Below are 6,104 nucleotides of genomic sequence, written 5' to 3'. Positions count from 1 at the left end.
AGTTGAATCTACACAATCTATGTGTGGATTATGTACGTTATTCTATGTATAACTATGTATGTTACTCTAACAACTTCTTTATTTTAAACTACAAGATTCACTACAATTCCACTAAATTAAAGTTTGGAGTACACAGTGGACTTCCACTGAATCATGGTTTTTCCTGTACATTTATTTAAATGAACCAAATGACACATATAGGTAGGAAAAGGACATATGGGAAACAGAAAGAAAAAACATACCCCTAGAAGGGAAGAACCAGACAGGCACAGTTCAGTGGCATTTACTGTAATCTTTCTAAGGCCTACTCTTTGCCTAATTCCAGCACTATAAAAAGCACAAAATGGGGACTTCCTCTGATAAAAGACAATGGGAATAACAAGGCAAAATTTAGGATATTAGTTTAATTGTTTCCTCAATGCACTCAGTAGGAGATGTGTTCTCCCCTTACATTATTTGCATTATTAAACAAATAATGATGAGATTTTTCATTACACAGCACCGCAGTAGAATACTCAATCCATGGTAAGATAGCAATACCTATGGACCAGTTTCCATCATCTCCTTCCAAAACAAAAACACTATTCAACATGTCAGCACAAAAAAGTAAACAAAAAAAACCAGCAAATCAAAGTGCTCTTGCCCTCTGTAGCACAACACTGGATGACTGAGTTAAGAGGAAGCCCTTCAATATACTGCTACGTAAGACACGGTCTAGTTAGCAGTCACCGCCACTTAACATACCAACACTGGTTATCTCAGCTGAATTTTTAGTAAACATACCCAAAGCACTATCAACACAATTTTAGTTTACATAAAGTATTAAGCTGTAGGTAGTAACTTCTACAAAACAAACTAGACATATTGGTAACGCAGCGTTCATGGGGAACTTGCAGTCACTTATGAAGCACTATGTACCATACAATCATAGACTGATTTGGGTTTGAAGGGTCGTCTAGTCATCGGAAAGATCATATAGCTCGAACCTCCCTGGCATGGGCAAGGACACCTTCCACTAGACCGGGTTCCTCAAAGCTCCATCCAACCTGGCCTTGAGTATTTCCAAGGTTGGGGCAGCCACAACTTTTCGGAGTCACTGTTCTCATAGTGAAGAATCTTTTTCTAATACCTAATCTAAATTTACCCTCTTTCGGTTTAAAGCCATTTCCCCTTGTCTTATTACTACATGCCCTTGTAAGAAGCCCCTCTGCAGATTTTTTGTAGACTGCCTTTAGGAAGCTGGTCTAAGGTCTCTCCAGGTCTTCTCCTGAACAACCTCAGCTCTCTCACAGCCTGTCTTCATAGCAAAGGAGCTCCAGCCCTCTGATCATCTTTGTCTGGACTTGGTCCAACAGGTTCACATCCCTCTTGTGCCAGGGCTACATGCAGTACCCCAGGTGGGGTCCCATGACAGTGGAGTAGAGAAGCAGAATTACCACCCTTGACCTGCTGGCCATGCTGCTTTTCATGCAGCCCAGCATACGGCTGACATATTTGCTTTAATCAGGATGGGTAAAAGTACTCTAAAATTCTTAAGTTAACAAAGTAACTTTAACTAGGTTAAATTCAGCTTGCTAGAAAGATCAGACACGCATATCAAAAAAAGTTCAAAGAGTGTCATTTCACAAAATGGAGGATTTCATTTCTTTTAAGTTCTCTCTCCTTCCCTGCAAAGATACCTCATTAAGAGCTGGAAGACAGGCCAAACACTCATACTTTATTTCACACAATACATTCTATTATTCTGCAAGAAAGAAAAAGATGAAATGAGAGAGGAGAACTATATTGTTTTGGGCAGTTCTGTGGTTACCATATGATTATTAGGAGAAGAAGAAAATAATTTCTAAGCTTATTTTCCATGTGCCACAACTTCCAAGCAATCAGAATTCTCTAGGCAATTTTCCTTTGATTTCTGCAATGTGAATCTTTCCTGAGAAATTGTAACACATTTTAATGCTATGGTTTAGGTTAAAGTTTATGCCCAACACCAACAGCAGAACACTGGTCCCTAGATACCCCGAGAGAATCTTTTGAAAAGCCCAAACAGACAACACACTCCCCTAAATATGTTGTTATTTTGAGACTGCTTAATGCTGGAATTAACTGAAGCAGGAAAGGGGGGGGAAGGTAAAAGAAAAAAGGAGGAAAACAAAACTCCACCCACACAGAATGCAAGGTGTTAACTACAGTTCATTACTATATACTTGCTCATTACGCACCAACTTTTCTCAGGCCAAAAATGAGTCAGTCTAGAAAAGAAAAGATACTATAGAGAAGGTATTACATGAACAGCAGGAGAAAATCATACTGACACAAGATATTATTTATAATTCATCAAGTAAGAAATTATCACAAAATCAATTTATCCTGGCTTGAAAATAAGCATGGTTGGTTTGTCTTGGCATTTATCTAACTGCAGGGTATCATTAAGCTCTAATAACTTTCCAGTCCACTGGTATTCTTTCTTCAGTGTCTGCACTTCACAAATCAGTAACTCCCACAGAATATGTATACTGTTAAAGACTGCTCTTTTCACCAGCCTGCTAAGCACTATTAAAATTGCATGGGCTCCTTCAGCCAACATATTGTGCTTTATATAATGACCTTTAAATTCCAAAGTCATTAGCACAATACAAATGAAAGAAAAAATATATATATATTCTGAAAGGTTCTACTATATGCAGATTAAAATGTATCACACAAACATCATGCACTTGTGCACTTCCTGATTACAAAGGATATCAGAAAACAAAGTGATGAGACTAGCACAATGTGAGGTAATTTTTTAACAAGTGTGCGCTGAATAGTGCTTAAGAACACATCTTTTGTCATGAAATGCATCAGTATTGTTTCAATGACATTAATGAAACATTTTCCATACTAATGTTGTAACTAAATTAATACCAAACATTTTAAAATGGTGATTAAATGGTAAATCAAGATTAGTGATGATCTAGTAAAACAGAAGCTAACATACAGCTGTATGAAATTGTACTTAAAAAGGTAAAACTCTTCAGTTTTATTTATGTGAATGACTACTAATGATCTATTACAGATAATTGTAAAGGTAATACATCCACTTTTTGCAGAATGAATACTTCATGTTGATGAATCTGAGTTCCACCTAAGCTGGTATGAGTTGTAAGTTTCAATTTAAAATTCACATTTGTGATCACAAGTGGAATCCCAAACTCTGGATAAAAACAAGATGCTTCCTTTGCCACACTTGGAAAATGCAATAAGAAGCTTCCAAGTGGGATTCACAAAAGCCAAGCTCATTGAGCAGATATTTACCTTCTACTTAGTGCTAGTAAAAAAGATTAATTTGGTAAAAGATAGTTTAAACCCAACATTTGCTCCTGAGCACGTTAACAATTATATATGATGAGATGCCTTCTAACAAAGGATATGGAAACTGTGTTTCCTGAGCAGCAGAAACCTCTAGCTTTCCTTACAGAAGAAAGATGGCATCCTTTAAGAACTACACACACAGTCCCCTCTTTTTCTCTACCAGATTACTGTAAAAACTAGCTTAAATTGTACGGTAATTGTGGGGTTAAATTGTATTCCAGTCTCTCTTTCATTTCAGAGGATTAAAATGTCCATAGAGGTAATAAACAAACCTGCTATTCTTGGATGGGAGAGATTCATCACTAGTTCTGCTGGCATGTTTCATTGCATAAAACATCTGAATGTACTGGGTCAGCAGTGGCATGACTGCAGTTCAATGGATAAGGCAGCCAGCTTGGAGAAATGAGATGCTGTCTCAGCCCCACTTCTCCATCCTTCTCCTATACATCCCTTTAGACTTCACATTCTCTTGGACAGAGAGCAATTTCAGACAACTGAGAAAACTGAAGCACCTGCTGAACAGAGGTGCATCCAAAGCTTGCTACAGGGCAGCTTTACTTCTGGATTTGGGAAATCAAAACAAAGCATAAACAGAACTTTAGGCACCTATAATGTTTTTTGGACCTACTTCTTGGAATTCATCTTTCACTACCTCGGGGACAGAAGGGAGAAAAGGTGAAGGCTATTATTCAGACATAAGGTAGCGTTAGGTGAAACAACATTTTAATATAAGTAGAACATGGATCTGTTTGAGTGAATCCAGAGGAGGCCCCAAAGATGATCAGAGGGCTGCAGTACCCCTGCTATGAAGACAGGCTGAGAGAATGAAGGTTGTTCAGCCTGGAGAAGAGAAGGCTCTGAGGATACCTTAGAGCAGCCTCCAGTACCTAAAGTGGGTCTACAAGAAATCTGGGGAGGGACTTTTTGCAAGGGTATGTACTGGTAAGACAAGGGGGAATGGCTTTAAACTGAAAGAGGAGAGATTTAGATTAGATTAGGAAGAAATTCTTCATTATGAGGGTGGTGAGGCACTGGCACAGGTTGCCCAGAGAAGCTGTGGCTGCCCCATCTCTGGCAGTGCTCAAAGCCAGGTTGGACAGGGCTTGGACAGGGCTTTGAGCAACTTGGTCTAGTGGAAGGTGTTCTGGCGCATGGCAGTGGGGGTTGGAACTACTTGAACTTTTAAGGTCCCTTCCAACCCAAACCATTCTATGGTTCTATGATTTGAACACCTACTTGGATACTCCTATATCACAGAGAGTGCTACTGCTGTTGTAGTTCTTTTAATAAAGTTCAGATTAATCTGGTAAGTATAGAAAGACAATTACTTTATTTTCTCAAAGGGTAATTCTCTTAAATGTCATAGTCAAGCACAATTATTAAGGGGCACATAGCGTGAGGAAGGTTATGCAAACCAATCTGTGCCTGCCCTGTATATATGGCTGTGAACAGCAGTTGAAATTGAGGTCTGCTTGGCATCCAATCTGCAATAATTTTTAACACAATTTTTTGGATCTGCTTCTTTAAAAAGGTCTCCAAACAAAGCATTGTAATTGATATTAAACATCTACCATTAATTTGTTGCTGTCTTAACTTGAAAAACAATGAATTATGTATCTTTAAGTAAATTCTTCAGAAGAAAACCCGCCAGAGGACCTACACACAGGCTAAAAATAAACCCATTCTATTAGTAGTAAAAGTTTTCTCAATTAAGGTGTTAACATCAAATACATACAGTTAAAGATGATTTCCTATAAAATTACGCAAGAAACTTTGAATGCTGAAAAATTTTCTGCCTAAAAAATGTTTGTAACTAAGCTTCTATTTTAATCATATTTCTTTTCTTGTACAGGCTGACTGGAAAAGCTTGCTCTGTAATGTATTTACCAAACGTTTCTTGTCTTCCAAAGCTCAAGTGTCATCATCCTATTTCCAACTCATTTGTTACAATTGCCACCGTCACACAAAAATATTCAACATAGAAAATCTTGTTTCCCCTTTACAGTCAAGGAATTTGTTCTCCAGAAACCACACACACTCTTCCCATCTCCCCAGGAATCTTTTACGCATTGCTGGGATAGATCTCCTCACCCGCAGGCTTCGATAAATTAAATAATATAAACTTCAGTATAATAAAAGAATTTAATCTCTTCTAAAGACATTGACATGTTTTGCCTTGAAAGAACATTTGAAAATACTTCTGAACATGTGCACTGTTAAAAAGCAGGCTCTAACAAAGCAGTATTTGTATCATTCCACATACGGAAAAGACTGTAACTTTAGTAACATATTCTGACCTGCAGGTCTATGATTGAGATAGGATACTCTACATCTCAAAATTTAGTTTATGAACAAAAATCTATGTTATTCCTAGAAGTGCATTTAGTATTGCCTCCCCAGCCTGTTTATATTGTGATGAATTGGTTAGCTGGTGCTATCAGGACAGCCTAAAACACAATGCCTTTGCTTATTTACAATGTCTAAACAAAACTTCGTTGTCAAACACATTAAGCAAAACTGAACACTCAAATCGGATTCAACCTACTATTTTAAGACATTGCTAGAAATAATACCTACTGATAGAATGTCAAATACATGCTTTGGGCAATAAAATATATTGCATTGATCAAAGCTGGTTACATAAACAAGCTTAATGTACAAAAGAGGTCATCATATCCACTGATAAATTTCTAAACCCCATGATCACAAATTTAGTCCCAATTCAGAAGCAGTATGTACAAACTGGAGAGTTA

Source organism: Melopsittacus undulatus, chromosome 1, assembly GCF_012275295.1.
Source record: "Melopsittacus undulatus isolate bMelUnd1 chromosome 1, bMelUnd1.mat.Z, whole genome shotgun sequence".
Lineage (NCBI taxonomy): Eukaryota > Metazoa > Chordata > Aves > Psittaciformes > Psittaculidae > Melopsittacus > Melopsittacus undulatus.
Note: the sequence above shows the minus strand (reverse complement) of the source record.